The sequence below is a fragment of the Phascolarctos cinereus genome, unplaced genomic scaffold (genome assembly GCF_003287225.1).
Source record: "Phascolarctos cinereus isolate Bilbo 61053 unplaced genomic scaffold, phaCin_HiC Scaffold_2;HRSCAF=192, whole genome shotgun sequence".
NCBI lineage: Eukaryota > Metazoa > Chordata > Mammalia > Diprotodontia > Phascolarctidae > Phascolarctos > Phascolarctos cinereus.
Window position 1 is genome coordinate 220,101,938 of NW_027555625.1, and position 21,251 is coordinate 220,123,188.

Below are 21,251 nucleotides of genomic sequence, written 5' to 3' on the forward strand. Positions count from 1 at the left end.
GGAGAGCTGAGCATGAGTCACTCATACAGGAGACATGTCAGGAGGCATTGGAGCTTCAGCTTAACACCTTAAAAAGCATTTTAAAAATTCTTGAGAATGCTAACTTATACTTTTTAAATACTTCAAGGGAGCGTGAGTGCATCAGTGTGGGGAATCTCTTCACTGACTCAGATCACGACTTCAGGAGGCAGTTTCAAGAGTTGTTGTAGATGAAAAGCCATCATGCAGCAGCCTGACCTGGAGATGAGCCTTCCGGAGCTTATGGAGACTGGCTAGACATACAGTCTGTTGCCCAGCCCATACTCAAAGCCTTGTCAGCTGGATAAGAGCTGCCAAAGCTTTTACTCCCTTGGCATAGCCTGTAGGATAAAGCACGGCCATTTCCATGCCTTGATGTAGCATCAGAGGAGAGCTCTCATAGAGGGTTATGATCATTAAAGGTAAATTAAAATTCTAAACTAAACAGGTCAAGGAAATTGAAGTTGAAAGTCCCTATCCTTCTGCCCCCAAAAAATCAATAGCTGTGCTTCTCCTACACACACACACACACACACACACACACACACACACACACACACACACACACAGCAGCTAAGGAGAAACACAGATGCATCAGGTGGCTGGCCACACCTGATGTGGGGTATCACCCTTCCTGTTCTGTATGTTTCAACCAGAATGTTGTTCTGAGGCCAGTGAAAACATATCCCTCAGTAACTTATTATGTCCAAACCACTTTCCCACCATGGGAAATGATCACACAAATCCATGGGAACCCATAACACAGAAGTGAGAAGGGGAAATCAATCAATCAGCAGTCCTCTATTAAGCACCTACTATGTGTCAGGCACTGTGCTAGGCACTAGGGATACTGAGGTAAAAAACAAAACAAGAATTACATTCTATTGGAGAAGAGAAGATGAACACATATAAGCATATGCTATGTATAGTTTATGTATAAACATATAAAGCATATACTTGTATATAACTATATGTGTATATATAAATAATGTATACATAAATATATGTGTGTATATAATTTTTTGGAATGGATCTTTCATTAGTGTAGGGTACTTTTGATGAGGAAACTCAGTCTACCATTACACATCAGCACCTTTTAAGCAATTTATGGTCTTGGAGAGTTGGCTGGGGCCCTGAGAGGTTAAATATCTTACTGGACAAGCCAGTATATATCAGAAGCCGGACTAAAAACCAAGTCTTGCTGACTTGGCAGCCAGGTGGCACAGTGGATAGGGTGGTGGGCCTGTAATCAAGAAGACTCATCTTCCAGACTTCAAATCCAACCTCAGACACTTACTAGCTGTGTGACCCTCAGCAAGTCACTTAACTCTGTTTGCCTCAGTTTCCTCATCTGTAAAGTGATCTGGAGAAGGAAATGGCAAACCACTTTGGTATCTTTCTGAGATGAAAAACAACTGAACAACAAAATTTCCTGATTACTCGGCCAGGTCTCTATCCACTGTGCCACGATGTCTTTCATCCAAAACATAGAGAAATAAATAATTTCAACTTCGATTTCCTTGACCTGTTTAATTTAAAATTTTAATTTACCTTTAATGATCATAACCCTCTAAGAGAGCTCTCCTCTGATGCCACATCAAGGCATGGAAATGGCCGTGCTTTATCCTACAGGCTATGCAAGGGAGTAAAAGCTTTGGCAGCTCTTATCCAGCCGACAAGGCTTTGAGTATGGGCTGGGCAACAGACTGCATGTCTAGCCAGTCTCCATAAGCTCCGGAAGGCTCACCTCCAGGTCAGGCATAGATAGAGCACTTTAAGGTTTGCAAAGTATTTTACATATATTATCTTAGTTGATGTTCACAATAGCCCTCTAAGATGTGCGTTATTATTATTCGCCTTTTAGAAATGAAGAAAGTTAGTCTGAGAGAAGTTAAGTGACACGTATGGGGTGACAGAGACAGTGTCTGAAGAGGCAGGATTCAAATTCAACACTTGCTGAGTCCCAAGTCCAGTATACTCACTACTCCACCCTTGTGCAGTAGTGCAATCAAGCTAAGTTTTTTAGGAAAGGCACTAGTAGGGGTAGCTAGGTGGCACAGTAGATAGAACACTGGCCTGGAGTCAGGAGGACCCAAGTTCAAATCCGGCCTCAGACACTTGACACTCACTAGCTATGTGATGTTGGTCAAGTCACTTAACCCCAACTGCCTCAAAAGAAACGCACTAATAATTGGGAAAGAGACAAAACAGGATGTTAATGCATTGGAAATGTTGAAAGAAAAGCCTAACTTGTCTTCAGCTGGCAAGTTCCAGCATGCCAATGGGAATGTCTGCCATGATCACATGGCTGCCCATAAATATCAGGCAATTCAACAATCATTTTTCTTTTTTCAATTTGATTTCATTTTTTTAAAATTGTCAAGCATTTATTTTTTTCTTCCCTCCCATGTCCCTCCCACCCCAAATTTAAAAAACAAAACAAACCCCTTCAACAAGTACTTCTTAAACTCTAAATTGCAAACACTGTGCTCAGCACTGGAAATCCAAAAGACAAAAACAAAACAATCCCAGCCCTTGATGAGCTCACAATCTAACGGAGGGGGAGAGGAACAATGCACCAACACTGTGAGCAAACCAGATTTATGCTGGATAAATCAGGAGTGATCACAGAAAGAAGTCGTTAGTATTGACGAGGACCAGGAAAGGGTCCTTGTGGAAGGTGAGATTTTAGCTGACACTTGCAGGAAGCTGGGAAAACAGGAGGCAGAGGAGGGCAGGGAGAGAATTCCAGGCATTGAGGACAGCCAATGAGAAGACAGAGTAGGGTGACAGAGTGATTGTACAAAGAACAGCAAGGAGGTAAGTGTTGCTAGAACACAGAAGGGAGTAAAGTATCAGACGATCAGAAAAGTAGGAGGAGGCTAGGTTATGATTCACTTTAAAAGCTAAACAAAGGATTTTATATTTGATCCTAGAGGTAATAGGGAGCCACTGGAATTTATTGAGCAGGGAAATGACATGATCAGACCTGAACTTTAGGGAAGATCAATTTTATCCTAAATGGAAGTTGGAATGGAGTTGGGGGTAGGGTGGGTGGTGTTGTTGGTAGAGACTAACAAGAAGCTATAGCCATAATCCAGGGGTGAGGGGATGAGGATCTGCACCAGGGCAGCAGCTGTGTCAGAGGAGAGAAAGAATTGTATTCAAGAAATGTTGCAAAGATAGAATTTGACAGAACTAGGCAATAAATTGGATGGGGGTGGGGATGAGGAGAGAAGGAGATGTCAAAGATGACTCCTAGGTCATGAGCTGGGGTGACTGGGAAGATGGGGGTACACCAAACAGAAACATGAAAGTTCAGAAGAGGGGAGGGCTTTGGGAGAAACATAACGAGTCTGGTTTTGGATTTGTTGAGTATGAGGTATCTATAGAACATCTAGTTTGAGATATCCAAGAGGCAAGTGGAGATATAAGATTGGAGGCCAGGAGAGAGGTTAGGGCTGGATAAATACATCTGAGAGTCACGTGCATAAAGATGCTAATTGAATCCATGGGAGATGATGAGCTCACCAAGAGAAATGATATAAAGGGAGAAGAGAAGAAGTCCTAAGACAAAGCCTTGGGAAGGTCACCTCTGCTTAGTGGAAGCCACCTGAGTGAAGAGACAATAAAACAGACTGAGAAGAACTAGTCAGGCCATTAGGAGAATGTCTAGGATAAACAGCATCGAAAAACCGAAGGAGAAGAGTGTCAAGAAAAGGAGTGCTGTCAGCATCAAGAGCTGCAGAAAAGTCAAGAAGAAAGAAAATCGAGAAAAGGCCATTAGATTGGATAAATAAGGGATCATTGGTAACTTTGAAAAGAACAGTTTTGGGTGAATGATAAGGTCAGAAGCTAAACTACAGAGTTAAGAAGAAAGTAAGAGGAAAGGAAAGGAAGAGGCATCAATTTTAGATACTTTTCTCAGAGTTCATGAGACACAGTAGCTGCCCTCAAAGTCATAGTAGATACTATTACAAGTGATACAAATTTTGATATTTCAAAGTTCCAGATTGTCATTGATGTGGCTCTTCCTTCCATTGATGAAGACAAGACTGCAGTGTCTCTAAGTTTCATTAACTGCCATAAAAAAAAAAGTCACTACCAAGGGCTAATACTCTGATGATAAGATAGCCTAGTTCTTGGAAAACAGACTTAAGTACTTCCCTGCAACCATGCTTTTCAACTTGGTAGGATGTGCCAAAGCTTGTGCCCTTTTGAGACAATCACCCCTCACCCTCACCAATGTGGGCATCACTGTAAAGAACTAGAAAACTTAGCCAGAAGCATTAAGTGCCACAGGACAGGTGCAAACAAAGTGTCCATTTGCCCATCTGCTCTATCACAGCTTTTCAAAGGTGTTGACTGGTACAGTAGTATACTACCAGAGAATAACTAGGCACACCTACAGATGGATTCTACACAAAAGGGCAGCCAATACACATTTTCCAACTTGATTTGTGTAAGTTTAGCTTTCATAAAAATTTTGTGTAAAGTGAAGTATCCCAGCACAGTTTAGAGGAAACAGGTAGGAGTTCCACATAGGCCTCTGCTCTTGCAAGGACAGTCATTTCTATACCTTTGACCAAATTCCGTTCACCAATAAGCCTATGAAGATGTTAATGATTAAGCGAGGATAGACCAGTGCTCTTATTGAAACTGACTAAACTGAATGAGGAGAGCAGGGCAGGATAGTTTGTAAATCTGAGCAAATTATCCACAGTCCTTTCCAGTGAATGGCCTGGGAAAGCAAAATTGTTATAGGTCAAATTGGGTTCCTGGGGCTCTCTTCTTGCCCCATTTGTTATCTTATACCTAGTTAATTATTCCATGAATTGTAGACCTCACTTCACAACCTCTACCTACATATGAAATACCATTCAAATCCATTCCAAAAATATTATCAATCTAATTATTACTAATTGTCTCTATAAATAGGTGTTGTATATTTATATTATATATTGCATGGCATAATGTTATTTTAATTAATTTAATCAATTAATGATATAATTATATAATTTTCTCTATAATATCCCATAATATATTAATTATATATAATTTGTTATTACTAAATTATATAACTTTGACAATTTTCTGGGACTCATCTTTAAAATAAAGAGATTGGACTAAATGATCCTTCCAGCTCTGGCAGTCTACGTTTTGTGGTGTAACTATAGATCAGTCCCCTAAAAGAAAAGTTCTGTGAAAGCAAAAAAACAAACAAACAAACAAACACATAGGTCATTTTTTAAAAAAGTGATTATAGGCTGCACTAAAGTTTAATATAAGCCAGAATTGGGGAAAAACATACAGCCTGTATTTGGGCCAATACATTTAATAGGAGGCACCCGTAGTCAATCCTTTTAAATGAATAGAATCCCTCCCCACTACCTGCCAATATGTTTATCTATTCAGATTTTCATAGATTGGATTTTCTTAAAGTGGGGCCCACTTGTATTTAGCATTTTTATCTCCCTAAGTCTACCAAAAAATTATGTTGTGTTATGGTTTGTCCTTCATTCTCAGAAAGGACCATGACATCAGGAAGATGATGCCATGATTTGCAAGTCAATTGGATTTAAGTGAGGGAGAGCTATGCAGTCACCAGCCTTACTTTCTCCTCCAGGGCCATGTGGGTCCACTGGTCAGATATAGATCAGGACAAGGGAAGATGGCCCAGGATGCAGTGGGACACCTTGGCCTTTTTAAGCTAAGGCCTTTCAGAGTTCTCGTTTTGACTGAGGCAATACCCATTCAATGATTAAGGCTGTTTAAGAAGGGAGACAAGGGATGGCCCCTTTAATCCAAAACAAAAAAAAATACTTACCAGGGAATTGTTGAAACCAAATACTTTTCCCCCAAAGAAAGCCACAGGGCCCTGAAGAGTCCAATTATTCATTACAGAGGAAGCTGCAGACAAAACATAGTACTTTGCAATTTTCTTTCCTCCAATTACTTTATACACATTCCTCCCTTCACATTTAATTTTCACTGAAGCCCAGCTTTCTTGTGTTCTCTCTCCCCACCAATCTGTGAAGTAGGAAAGGAGGCAGCATTCTCACCCTTATTCTACTAGAGCAGAGAAAAGGCTGTTCTCAGGTCACACAAAGAGTCTGTGGTGTTGTTGACAAGAGATTCCCAATCATGAGATAATAGAGCTGGATGGGACTTTAAACGTCATCTCATCCAATACTCTCTTTTTACAGATTAGGAAACCGAGGCCCTGATTTGCCCATGCCTTCAATGCTCTCTCTTCCCACTTCTGCCTCACGGATTCCCTGTTTTCCTTTAAGGCTCACTTCAGGTTCCACCCAGCAGCATCAGGATTTGAACCCACATTCTCTAGCTCCAAATCCAGATACTCCGACTCTCGCTGCTCATCATAAAGGCTTACCACCCCCTTCCCCAAAGCATACTTTGAATGGGAACTTATTCTCTGAAGGAGTCATCTTCTGGCTGATTGAAGATTTCTCAGTTTCTTCTATTCTTTAGACTATGATTATTGCATTATAACTTGGTTTGTTAACTCCTTGAGGCCAGAAGTCATATATTCAGGTTACAGGTTAAGGAGACTAAAGTGTTAATCATTATTGATTGTGAAAGTCTGAAAAGTCACCCCACAGCAGAGAGAAAGAGGAAGAGGGAAGAGGAAGAGGAAACCAAGGAACCTAAAGGAATGGTGCTTTGCAATCCTAGATTGCAATCCTAGATTGGCCTGGCCCAGTCTGACCTTCCCCTGGCCTCTGATGAGCAAGGACTTTCATCTCTCTGTTGCATCAGACATCTGTCCTTCCATTATACCCCCTGGAAAGTGGTAAGTCAAGTTAAGTAATAGCCTACGAGGCAACTACCCAGGAACACAGAGGCTGAGCTTAACCCCCTCAGTGACCCAATGGCTCTCCTCCCGAGGCAACCCTTGAACCCCAAAGAGCAGCAATCAGACTGTGCCCCACAGTCCTCCACGCAGCAAGTGTACCAGAAGTCCATCCATTATTCCCTCTCGCCTCTATCTGGATTGGGAAGGGCATGCTTTGAGTTTTTTTGGTTACCTCACGCCAGGTGGATGGCAGAATCACAGAATGTTAGACATTGGAAGGGACTTTGACATCATTGACCCCTTTTCTTTTATTGATGAGGGCACCAGGGCTTAGAGAGGTTGTCAATCTGTCAGTGAGCATTTATTAAGTACCTACTATATGCCAAGCACTGTGCCAAGCTCTGAGAATGCAAAGAGAGCCAAAAGATAGTCCCTCACCCTCAACGAGTCCATGACATAATGGAGGAAACAATAGGCAAACACATATGTACAAATGAGCTCTATACAGGATAAATAGGAAATAATCGACAGAGGGAAAGTATTAAAAGTAAGAGGAATTGGGAAAGGCTTCCTGTAGAAGGCGGGATTTTAGCTGGGACTAGAAGGAAGCCAGGGAAGCCTGGAGGTGGAGATGAATAGGGAGAGTATTTCAGGGATGGGGGACAGCCAGAGGAAATGCCAGGAGCCAAGAGATGGAATGTCTTAAGTCACACACAGCTAGCTAGTAGCAGAGCAGGAACAGGGTGGAGATTACCTGACATCCAGTCACTGCTCTCTCCTCCAACTGCATTTGTAAGAGCTGAAAGGACTAAGTGCCAGACTTAGCTGGTCCATGGATAGGAGGCTCCAGTAGGAAGTTAGACCAACGAGTGTTCTTTCCTTCTGAATTACTGGAAGATGAACTGGATGACTGTGTGGGCTCAAGCAACTTTGCAATGTTTTGGTGTCAAATTGGTGGTGAATTCAAAAACCTTTATAGATTGGCTATTTGTCAAAGGCTTCGACAAATAATGGGTATAGATTGACAGAAGCAATCAGTCCCAAAGAAATTCATTAGGCTCCCACAGGGCAGGTTGGTGGGGAGGTAAAATCCATTTTGATTTTTTTTTTTGAGACCAGGTCCCCTTTTTCACCCAGACTAGAAGAACAGCAGCCCCTCACAGGCCCAATTCTACTCTTGGTTGACTCTGAGGCTGACTGTTTCCAACCTGAGCCAGTTCACTCTCACTTGGGCAGCTTGATTGTCCCCTCTTTCCCATTCCCCGGTATGCACCATGTTGGCATCAGATTTAGTGTGGATACTTGGTAGGCTCAGCTCACTGCAGCTCAGATCTCCAGAGCAGAAGGGATCCGCCAGGCTCAGCATCCCCTACAGCAGAGATTACAGGTATTTGCTACCATCCCCTGCAATGAAATCAATTCTGGAAGAGCTTCAGAAAACCTGAACTAAATCTGGACTACTTAGCCTCCTCATTAGTGCAAGATAAGATACAAAATACTAAATTGTCTACTTTGCAGGAGACCCAAAGTTCTGTAGTGGTTGGGAAACCTCTGAGCCAAGCAAAATAGCCCGAGTCTGCCCCCAATAAGAATGGATCCCACAGGTTTTACAGGTCCCACAGGGTTTAATAGGAACAGGGCTGGCCTGTCTAGCAAGGTGCAGGAAGTTATTCTTCCTGCCATTCAGCTCACAGGGCAGTGGTGTGCTGCAGAAGGAGCCCTAGATATAAAAATAGGACCTGGGTTCAAATATCGGCTCTGGCATTCACTTCTTGTGTGACTTGGGGACAGTTATTTCACCTCTCTGGGCCTCAGTTTCCTCATTTGTAAAATTAGAGGATTGAACAAGGTGATCTTGAAGGCCCTTCTAGCTCTAAATCTATGGTCCTAGGACTCATGAACTTTACACTGTCAGGTGAACACCACCCATCTGACCCCATCAAGGTCTCCTGGCCCTGTTTCTAAGTACTCATTTGTGGTAGTTCAATTCTTTCCAGGTGCCTGAGATAAGGTTGTTCAGTTTTTTCAATTGTGTTCATCACTTTGTGGCCCCATTTGAAGTTTTCTCAGCAAAGATACTGGAGTGGTTTGCCATTTCCTTCTCCAGCTCATTTTACAGATGAAGAAACTGAGGCAAAGAGGATTAAGTGATTTGCCAAGGGTCAGTAAGTGTCTGAAGCCAGATTTGAACTCAGGAAGAAGAGTCTTCCTGACTCCAGGCCCGACAATCTATCCACTGTGCCACCTAGCTGCCTAGATAAATCAAGTCTCAATGTAACACAATTGGACCCTTCTACTGGGTTCATGAACCCCTTGGGCTTCAATCTGGGTATAGTGATACCTCAGTTAGTGACCTGGACTTGAGTTGGTGAACTCCATAGAGAAGGAGCTAATGTAAGATGCATGAGAGGAAGGATCTGGAAAGCAACAGTAGCAGAAGAAGTTATAATGAGGCAGGAAAGAAGGAACTCCAGAAAAAGGTTGGTGTGGGAGGATCATAAAGAATCAATGCTGGTGTGTATCAAGTTGAGAATGCACAATTTTAAAAAAAGAATCAATCAATAAGTATTAGATGATAAGCTCCTTGAGGGCAGGGATTGTCTTTTGTCTCTTTTTGTATCCCTAGAGTTCAGCACTGTATCTGGCACACAGTAGGAGCTTAATAAATGTTTATCAAATTGAACTGAATATTAAGTACCTAAAAAAGAAAGCAAATTCACCCCTGCCCTTTAGGAGCTTACATTCTATTGGGAGTAGGGTAGAAACCACATGTACGTAAATAGACATATACAAGATATATAAGGAGTAGAAGAAAAGTAACCCTAGACAAGAAGGCACCAACAGCTGAAAAGACAAGAAAAGGCCTCCTGCAGAAAGTGGCATTGAAGCTGAGTCATAAAGGAAACCAGGGATTCTCAGAGGTAGAGGTTCACTCTAGGCTCAGGGCTGGCTTCGTTTTGTATATATAGTGGGGAGGAAGTAGAGTCATTAGGAAGAAAAAATCATATTCTATATACATTTATAATACTATACAATAAAACATTATATATTAAAATACACATGTATGTTTTATATGTAGTTTATATATATTTTAAATATATCATATATTACTTACAATACATAGTTGGCTTTTGTTTTGTTTTGTTTTGTTTTTTTGGCTAGGCAATGGGGTTAAGTGACTTGCCCAGGGTCACACAGCTAGTAAGTGTTATGTGTCTGAGGCCGGATTTGAACTTGGGTCTTCCTGAATCCAGGGCCAGTGCTCTGTCCATTACACCACCTAGCTGCCCCCACATACTAAATAAATATATGTTATATATTTATTATGTATTTCAATATATTATGTTTTATTATAATATTGTATATGTAAACAGTATATAACTTTCTCTTCCCAATAACTCTACCTCTTCTCCAATACAACCCCTGTAACCAAGAGAAACAGACACATTAACCTTGCCTACCAACACACAAAGCATTCCACATCCAAAGTTCACCACATCTCTATCAATAATAGGAAAATATAAGCCATCACTTGTCTGGATGGGTCACTAGTTTAATCTGAATTTTGCTACCTCTTAGTATCTTTTTCTTTTATGTTATTATGATTATTGTGCAGGTTATTCTCCTTATACTATCATTTTAGCATTCGAATCACAGAATCTTGGAGTCGGAAGGTACCTAGAGAATTATGTAATCCAGCCCCTAAGCCTCTCATTTAATTGACAGAAATGAGGCCCCAAGAGTGACTTGCCTAAAGTCATGTAACAGGAGAGCAGAAGCTAGGACCCAGATTTCCTGACTCTTAGTCCAAAGTTCTCTCCACATTTTGGGGGGGGGGAAGAAAAAGTGGGGCAGAGAGTATATAACTCTGATTTCCTGTGTAGTTCCACATGACTACAGAACAGTAGAGGGTGCACTAATGTAAGTGGTGAGCCTCATGCCACAGAAACAAGGGGAGAGTTCAGCTGAAAGGATATGGGACATCATCAGGTGTGGTTAAGGTTTTTTCTTGTTTGACAAAATTCCAAGAGTTTAACTCATGCTTGCTCTGACCTCTCCTATTCACAGGATGAGAACAAGGGCGATGGTGTAGGTGGAATGTCCACCAAACGTTGCAGAGTCCAGGTGCAAACCTGGCTTCATTCTAGTGGATACTTCCACCCTGGCACAGCAATACTGATCTTGTCAAAGACCCTTGGGCAATTTGGGAGTAGCCATGAGACTAGTATCTACCTTCTGCCCTTAGCAGTCATGTATGATGGTAGTACTGTCATAGCCCAGAGGACACGGATTTGAATCTCCCTTCTGACACTTACCTGTGTGACCTTCGGCAAGTGGCAACCCTTTCAGCCTCAGTTGCCTCATCTGTAAAATGAGGGGATTGGATTGTTGGCCTATCCCCTCACTTGGTAGGAGCAATGGGTAAAAGCTACAAAGAGAATTTAGGCTTAGTGTCAACAGACATTTCCTAACAATTTGAGCTGTCCCAAGGTAGAATGAGTTCCATCTCCTTGAAGAGCTTCAAGCAGAGACTGAACAGCCACTTTCTGGGTATGTTATGCTTGGGATTTCTGTTGGATGGCAGCTGAGGTCCCTTCTAGCTCTCAGATTCTGTGAATCTGTGAGAAGGGGGCCTCTAATGTCCCTCTAGGACCCTCTGTTAGTAACCTAGGCTCTAAGCCAAGCTCTACTATCTATCACGTATTGGCTTTGTAACAGGCAAATCATAGAACTCCTCAGAACCTCACTGTCCTCATCTATAAAATGGAGATAACAATCCTTACCTCCCAGGTTAACTCCCAGGGTTGTTGATGAAGGTGCTTCCATTATTTTTATTAAAAATCATACAAATCCATATTGAATGCAATTGTGCAAATATTTGTTAAGCACTTAATATTTCTAGGCACATGCAAGGTGCTGGGGATACAAAGACCAAAACAAAAACAAAAACTGGTCCTGCCTTCAAGGAGATTACATTCTATTATGGGGACATAGCAGATGAAATGACATTGCTTCTTGAGATTTCTGGGGAGGGAACTTTACAGAGTCCACATTATAATCAAGCAATCATTAAACATTTGGCTTGGCTACATAGTATAGGATAGGGAACTAATTTCAGACCTAGGTTCAAATCCTGCCTCTGACACATGCTTGCTGTGGGACCCGAACCAAGCCTCTTAACTTCACAATGCACACTCTAAGGCACTATGATGCAAAGAAGGTTCATAGGTGGAAGGAGTTTCTTCATCAAGAGCTAAACCAAAGAAATCCCTGGTCCTGGACAGAAAGAAAAGAAGTGTCTGGCATTGTGCTAGGAACCATGTGAGACTGTCCCTGCCCTCAAGAAACTTATATTCTACCAGGAAGATACAGCACGTTGACAAACTGGTACCTATGGGATGAGATACACAACATAAATACACAGTGATGAGGGGAGGGGTGCAGAGCATTAACCACTGGGGGACTCAGGAAAGGCCTCTGGTAGGAGGGGACACTTGAGGGGATTTAGGGGTTTCAGGCAGAGGGGCAGCTTTGTGCAAAGGCACCAAGGCTGAAGATGTCTTTATTTACAGTCAGGTCCACAGACAACTAGGGGCCATAGACAAGTATCTATTGCGAACATCCTCTCCCTGCTTAGATTTCTAGTAGTTTCACATGCTAGAGCTCCTGGGGGCCTGGAAGCCTTGTGACTGGACTTAGGGAAGGCAGTAACATTGCAGCATTCCTTGAGGGCAGAGAGACTGAGGGCAAGGAAGCTCAGGCTTCAGCCAGAGACACTTACCTTTTCCCTTCATCAGATACCAACCTCACTTTCCCAATGAGTTTCCTCATTCTCTCCTCCCCAGGGTGTGTAAGGGTCAAAGAGTACAAGAACAAAGAGATTATTTCCTGGATTAATAAATTATTAGGGGAAAGGAGTACAGGTGTGGGTGGCCCAGTGGAGCCTTTTCAGTTGTTGATGCCTATCTAGGAAGAGATAGGATGAAGTTTTAAGTAGGGAGAGAAGATCTTCCTCACTGACAAAATACTTTGGGGAAGAGATGAAATGGCTTCCCTAAAGCTGATTCCATAACATAAAATGCCAGCCTTGGGGAAAGTAGTATGAGAATTCAATCCAACAAGCATTTATTAAATGCTGATGGTCTGCCAGGCATTGCTCTAGGATCTGGGATACAAAGATAGAGATGAAATCATCCCTGCTCTCAAGCAGCTTACCTTCTACCACAGGGAACCCAATATGCCCACAGAGAAGTAAGTATGTACAAAGCAATTTCAAATGTACTGGGAAGACCAGGGAAGGCCTCATATAAGAGGAGGTGCCTGAGCCATTCTTTGAAGGATGTTAGGGATTCTTTTGAAGCCAAGAGGAACATCACAGGACCACAGATTTAGAGCCAGAAAGGACCTTACAGATCCTCTGGTCCAACCTCCACAGATGAGGGAGTTGATGGCTGGAAAGATGAAGTGATTTGCCCAAAATCACACTCTCCATTGCAAGGTGCTTCTTGCAAAAGGTGCCCACACACACATCAATATAACCCCTAACTCACTCTCAAGCTCAGGTGACTGTTTCCAAATAGTTGATTATGGAACATGAAGTGCCCCCAAGACACTGTCAAGCAAGTATGACCATGGCAACAACCCCATAGCCTCTATTTTCCATGATGGTCTAAATTTCAAGAAAATAAAGTATGATCCTATTGAAGCTCTGCAAAAGGAATATATTTTGAAAGACTATGTGTCATGATTTAGTGCCTAGCACAGTGCTTGATATGTAGTAGGTGCTTAATAAATAATTATCAACTTGAATTGAACTTGGGGTTCACAGAATATGATTACCACAGACAGAAAACCAATTTAGATGAAAGAATCAGAAGTGGCCAAGAACCCACTGTAAATCTCCAGAGAGATTCTATAAATTCAGGTTAAACAAATAATAGCCATACCTTGGTTTTCAACATGTATTCAGAGGCAATTGATGGCATGCCAGGTCTGGGAAGATCTCCTTGAGGACAAGGGTCATGTTTACCTGCTGGTGCTCAGATCACTGAGAGGATAAATAGGCATGTGGAAAAGACTATGATTTATTTAAACTTACAAAAAAAATTATGGCAATGTTCCTAGGGTTTTTTCATTTTTTTAAAGGAAAAGAATGGCTTTTTGTGGAATTAAACTTTCATCACTGAGCACAGTGCCTGATACATAGTAAGTACTTAATAAATATTTATTGACAGACTAACCCATTACTCCAGAGAAAGAAGGTTCTTGCTTTCAGTTTCCAGGTTAAAACTATTGTGCTAAACAAATAATAGATTTAGCCAGGAAACCCAAAGCATGAAAAAATGGGTACTTTCCTATGTACACAAGAACCTTCCATCCCTGGAATCAAGGAGGTCAGGCACTGGGCTTAGTGGCAGGGATACAAAAAGAAGCAAAAGACTTCAAGGAGCTCACAACCTAATCGGGGAAGACGTCAAGTTAAATACAGGATCAATGGGAAATAATATGCAGAAGGAAGGCATTAGAAGTGAGAGGAGTTGGGGAAGGCTTTCTGTAGAAGATGGGATTTTAATTGGGACTCAATGCCAGAGATGAATAAAGAGAGCATTTCAGACCTTGGAGGATAGCCAGAGAAAATTCCCAGAGCTGAGAGATGGAGTGTTTTGCTAATGTCTCTATATTGAAGAGTACATAGTGGAGGCAGCTAGGTAGTGCAGTGGATGGAGTACCAGCCCTGGAGTCAAGTAAACCTGAGTTCAGATCTAGCCTCAGACACGTACTGGATGTGTGACCCTGGGCAGCTCACTTAACCTTGATTACCTAAAAAAAAAAATACATAGCAGAGAGTAAGTTATAAGAAGACTGGAAAGGTAGGAAGAGGCAAGGTTATGAAGAGCTTTGAATGCTAAACAAGGGATTTTGTATTTGATCCTGGTTGCCATCAGAGTTTATTGAGTAGGGGTGCGGTGACATGCTCAGACCTGAACTTTAGGAAACTCACCTCAGTGGCTGAATAGAGGATGGATTAGAGTGGGGAGGAGCTTGAGGCAGGCAGACACAAGGACAAGTCTGAGTTACAACTTTTTATAAATGATCTGAAAGAAGGAATACATAACTTCTATATATGGACACAAATATCTTGTAGATAGTAACACACCAAGCCTTTGAGGATAAACTTGAGAAGTGTAGTACTCCCTCTGGGGCTAATTCTCCAACTCTCATTGTGGGGTTCAGACACAGTAGCTATGTGACCCTGGGCAAATAATCTTTGTCTACCTCAGTTTCCTTAATTGTAAAGTGGGGATAATAATAGCACCTCCTACAGAGAGTTGTTGTGAGGATTAAATGACATAATATTTGTAAAGCATTTAGCATAGTCCCTGGCACATAGTAGACACTTAATAAATGCTTGTTTCCTTCTCTCCTCCCTCCCTCCCTTCCTTCTTCCCTTCCTTCTTTCCTTCCTTCCTTCATTCTCAGAGGGCAGTTAGTTATTACAATGCAACCCTTAGGGGCTGGGTTTTTCTAGTAATGTGACTAACAAGGACCACAAAGATTATGGGCATGATTTAATTAGTTTTTAGAAAAGGTGTTTACTACATCAGGTATATCAAAAAAGTTACTGAAAAACAATCCCCCACCACGGTAGGGGCACTCTCTCCTTGCATGCACAAGGTCCATGGGGAGAATGAGTTCAACCTTAAAGTGCAAAAGTATTGGAGACACTTATAGAGAACACACAGTGACGAATGGATAAATCACAGCTCCAGGTTACTGGGAATCCTTTTCTTCCTTCACTGAGTTTTCATTAAGTTCCCCTTAAGTGAAGCTCTTTGTTGGACTCCAGGGGTCATTGCCTTTGGCCCATAGCCAGCATTCTTCTACACTGGTTGGGTTATGATCTCTAAAGCACTTGGGGTTGATTATTCAGGGTTCCTAGGCTAGCAAGCAAATCTTATTCTATAGACACAGGGTCAACAGCCTGCCCCTGCTATAAACTTGCAATCCATAAAGATTTAGACAAGCTGCCTAGACTGACGTTGCAATAAAGCAAACAGTCTAGATCTACTTAAAAAAGAAAAAAGTGAATATTTCTGAGCTCCCATAGTGTGCTTTGGGTGAACTTCTAGGTACCAGTATTTTAGGGCTGCAAAATCCATATTGCTCACAGCTTCCACACTCATAATTATTATCACTTAAATATTCAAACAAGCAATGGGTATTTCAAAGGAACTGACATAATTTGTAAAGAAAACACACTGGAAAGCACTATTCAGTTACAATTTAAAACAAAAGAGAAATGTTAATTTTTCTCTAGAGCACCCCTCAAGGCAAAACTAGACCATGCAAGAACAAGAGTCCCAGATGGAGAATCTCTCCAGTGGGTCCTTGCAAAGGGAAGGGTCCAAATTGTCCCATAGTTATAGTACTACCATGTGCTACTATTCCAAATGGCAGTTTGCAGCCCCAGAAGTCAGCTTCTAACCTACTATTTCTAGGGGTTCTAAGCAGTAATACTGAGAGGGCCTGTGTGCTTCCCCTTATCAATCAACCAGCTGACCTCCATTAGCTTTGTCAAAAGAGTATTTGCTAGAAAGCATAGCAAGAACATTTGGTATAAAACATCCTCCCCCCAAAACTGGAGGCACACATAAGGTGGTTCAAAAGTGAGTCTGATACTTCCAGCCAATCATAAGATATTTCCTGTGTGATGGTTGTTCTTCTTTATCCAATGATCAAAACTATTTTTCTTAAGTTGTTTTAACACCTCTGCACCTATGCACCCTGCACTTTTGATTGATTGATTTACTCAAGCTGTCTAGGCTTCCTGTGATTAATTGGGGTGGGAATAGAACCACACCCTTATCAGAATGTCATCAGATTGTAGAGGAATAAAATGGCCATCCTGGTACAAGGTAGTGAATGCATTGTCCGCTTCTGTTGAGAAGATTAGGGGGACATCTACTGGGATATGGCCATTAATATTTCATCAGGAAAAGAGATCTCCTTAAATCTCATGATTGGGGATGAACTGATTGGCTCCAGCTGGTGGCTGAAGTAGATAGAGGGCTGAACCTGGAGTCAGAAACACTCATCTTCCTGAGTTCAAATACAGCCTTAGACATTTACTAGGTGAGTGACCCTGGGCAAGTCACTTAACTCTGTTTGCCTCAGTTTCCTCATCTGTAAAATGAGCTGGAGAAGGAAAGGGCAAATTACTCTATTACCCTTGCTAAGAAAACCCCAAATGAGGTCATGAAGAGTCAGACACAACTGAAATGACTGAATAACAATAACAATGATCTGCTTCAGATGAGAGCCATCCATTTGCAATATCTAAGAGCAATTCTTAGAAATACACCTGCCTATTAGCATGACTCCCCAGGTGCTCATCCTCTTCCTCAACCCCAGAAATGGCATCTTCTTTTCCTAAGAGATTCAATAGAATGTAACCTCCTGAAAGACAGAGACTGTTTTGATTTTATCTTTGTGTTTATTCTTGCCTGGTTTTAGGTGAAAGAGTATCCTGAAATGGAAGGAACCAGGTGACCTTGTGAGTTTCAGAAGGTCTGAAGGCCTGTGGTTCTGGTAGTGGCATCATCCACTGGCATGACATTGTCAGCAGCATACCTAATTAGTGTCTTCTCAAACTTTTACGTACTGATGAGGCTCAACTACCAACCTCCCAGCAGATTGTAATAGCAACTGTAAATTGTTAATAAATTCTGTTTGAGGTTTAGCATTTCTCCCTGTGTCAGAATAAACTACTTGTCCCATATAGGATTTGTCTGTACAGTGAGTATCTTTTACTTCACCACCTGTGGGGAACCCCTTAGACTTTTAAATCATTACTATTAGTATAATTAGCAACTTTCTCCATGATGCTAGAGTGAGGCATTTGTTAGGGGGTCAGTGAGTATAAGAATACTATAAGAATATAAGGTGCAAAGCATAATGTCTGGGTCCACAACATCCATTGGTGTAGGTTACCATCCACTGATTCCCAGCTAAGCACTGTCTCTATGTTAGACCCACATATAAAATCAGGGTCTATCCCAACCTGAAGTAAAAGCTCTCCCCAAAATACAAACATGTCATGTTCCCACCCCACTGCTTCCTGCCAGACAAAATGCTGAATTTCCCGGTGCCAGTCTCCCTGCCTCCTCAGGAATAAGAAGGGAGAGGAAGATGGCACACAAGAGCCGGGGCAAAACAGTTCAGGCTAAATTAATTTTGGAAGCCATTAAATCTTTGAAAAGAGACCATGTTCTGAACAGGGACGGTGAATCATGGTGATTTGCAGAAAGCAATTAGCCATCTGGCAGCTACAAGGCTTCCAGCTACCCAGCGGAAACTATAGGCAAGCAAAAGAGTGGCCCAATCACAGGCTTCAGGCTCCATCCACCACAGAACACCCACTACTACCATTCTTTATTCTTCCTATGGGCCTCATTAGCAATATTAGGACTCACCACAGCTGAGAGGAAAGCTGTTTATTATATCTCATTTTATCTTCATAGCAACCATGGGAAGAGATGCTATTATTACCCCTACTTTACAGATGAGGAAACTAAGGCAGACAGTGGTTAAGTGACTTGTCTGGGCAGCTAATATGTCCAAGACATGACATGGTGTGCCATTGTGTGACATGCCATGACTTTGCTCTCCATTTTGCTGATTAAGTATGTGCAAAGGCCAGTTACACTAGTTCAAGGCACCTTCTGTGAAGCTGGCACATGTTCTGCCCCCTTTCTATAGGACATGTGTGCTAGTCCCTGGCTGGAGGAAATGAATCGTAACATGGCATTGTATGCCACATATGTGAAAAGCTATAACATGGCATGATGTAAGTGTGGCATGGCATGGCACATCTGTGACGTGGTATGGTATATGTAATCATGTTGAGTAATGTTATGTTATGCATGAAAATATCAACATGACAATTTACTAACTTACAACACAGGGAATTGAAGTCTCTTCCCTCTGTGGGGCTTGAACCCAAGGTGAAGAAAGAAATAAATGGACTCCAATCTAAAGAAGTTAAATGACAGTGGAGTCAATGCCAATTTTAAAGAAACTCTTAACTTTAACTTTCATAAATACAATGGTAAATATAAAAATTTTTTAACTAGAAGAGCTCATTATACAAGTCAGTTCTTCACAGATTCTTTTAGATTCTCCCTTTAGCCTGTTGTTGGCAGTGTCTATCAGGGGTGGGGAACCTGCCATAAGTGGCCTTCTAGGTCCTTGGGTGTGGCCTTTTGATTAAGTCCAAGTTTTACAGAACAAATCCTTTTATTAAGGGGATTTGTTCTGTGAAGTTTGGTTTCAGTTAAAGGGCCACACTTGAAGACCTAGAGGGCCACACGTGGCCTTGAGGCCACAGGTTCCCCACCCCTGGAATCAAATACCTGCTTTAGATGAAGATATATATAAGCAGCAAAGAGTATGGAAAAAAAAAAAGAAAGAAAAGTCTCTGGTCCAAAAGTTCCTAATCTGATGTTCTTAGGCCATCAGGTTTGAACTAGTTTTTACCACATGACCTCATTATTGGCAAAGCAAAATTAAAATGACTGTAGTAAATAGTATTGAGATTCATTTTGCAGAACTTAACAGGGGCAACTAGGTGGCACAGTGAACAGAGCTCTGGTCTTGGAGTCAGAAGGACCTGAATTCAAATCCTCAGACACTTAACACTTACTAGCTGTGTAATCCTGGGCAAATCATTTAACTCCAATCGCCTCACCAAAATAAAAAAAAATTAACACAAACATCCCAGGATCTCTACAAGTGACCTGAACTGGAGAAGCAGATCTGCTAAAAGAAGTTGCTCTGACAACAAGCCCATTCCAGAATAAGTAAGAGGAGAGATTTCCAGAAGACTAGACAACTGCATTAGGAGTTATTCTGAGAAACCAGACAGCTGCATGAGATGAGAGGAGTCCTAAGATATGATGAATTGATTAAATAGACAGATGGGTTACTGAGAAAGACACTGAATGTTTACATTTCCCTCTCACTCTTTTCTCATGTGGCTTACCAAAAGAGACTGCCCCCAATGGTTCCTGTCAATGCATCAGTCAATCGCTCTCCCTCTCCCCCTCACACTATTTCTATCAGCTTAAAACATTTTAGCCTCATCGTTAAAAATCCTTGATGACATTTCTAGTACCTTCAGGCCTTTTCGTATTTTGGTGAGTCAATCCTGAAATGTGTAATTCTCATATCAGTTAGTGATTCAGTGGGGAGACTGTGTCTCTCAGAATCATAGGGGGAAATGGAGAAAATTAATATTGAATTGTCTTATTTAATAGCCAATAGTTTTATGTGATTCAACCTTTTCCTCATTTTAACAGACCTATATCTGAAGGACAGGCAGTTTCTGAAGAGAGTGATTAAGGTAATTACTCCCGGACTCCAAGGTATCTGCTTACTAGCCTGGATGGGGAACCTTGCTTCTGTTTATCCTGTAAACAGAAGCCAGTTTGAGCTAAGGCCACACTACCCAGCGGATGATTCTTGTGACCTTGCTTTCTAATCAAGATTTGGGGCAACTTGGGTTCCAATAGGGAAGTCAAAACCAGGGGGGAACCCAATTGAGCCAAGATTGCTGGAGGCAGCTGGAATTCCTTGGGAGTCAGAGAGGGGCATAATCAGACACATCTGAAGGCCAAACCATCTACCAATTAGGGTTGCCTTACATTTGCCAGAAGAGGTTCCAATGATGTACTGTCAAGTCAATCAGAAGGAAGACACAATTGGATTTAAAGACCCTGTGATCCTCAGATGGGGTCTTTGGTAACCAAGAAAGACAAATGATCTCAATTTATTGGTTATTGCTAGCCTAACTAAAAAATCAATTAAATCATACTTGGAAATTTCTCTCTCGAAATTTCAATCAGTATACAATGCAGTATCTTGTACTTACTTTTATAACATCCGCTCTGGATTCACTCCCCCAACTTGTACTAGCATTGACACAGAGGTACACAGATACTACGACTTTCAGGGTTATAAGTAATTCTGTGGGTGGCTATCTTCCAATACTGGTTCATGAGTACCCACCAGTGTGCTTGTCTTTAACAATCAGATAGTAGATGACTTAGTTCTTTAGCAAAAGTCATTTACTCAAATGGCACAGTAGGAAGGAATTACAAAGCATTTCCCCCCAAACCAGAGGTAGACTCTCCCACAAATACACACAGCATCTATGGGGAGAAGAGTAGGCACAAACTTAAAGTTCAATGGCACACACATAGGGAATACACAAGACAAAGCAACTCACAACTCTGGGACTATCCTTCTCCAGAGAGTCCTCAAAAGTTCTTTATGGAGTGTGGATTTAGAAATGGATGAGTTGCTCCATTGCTAGGTTTGTCTGGCTTCTTGTAGAGTACAAAGTCTCTGTTAACTG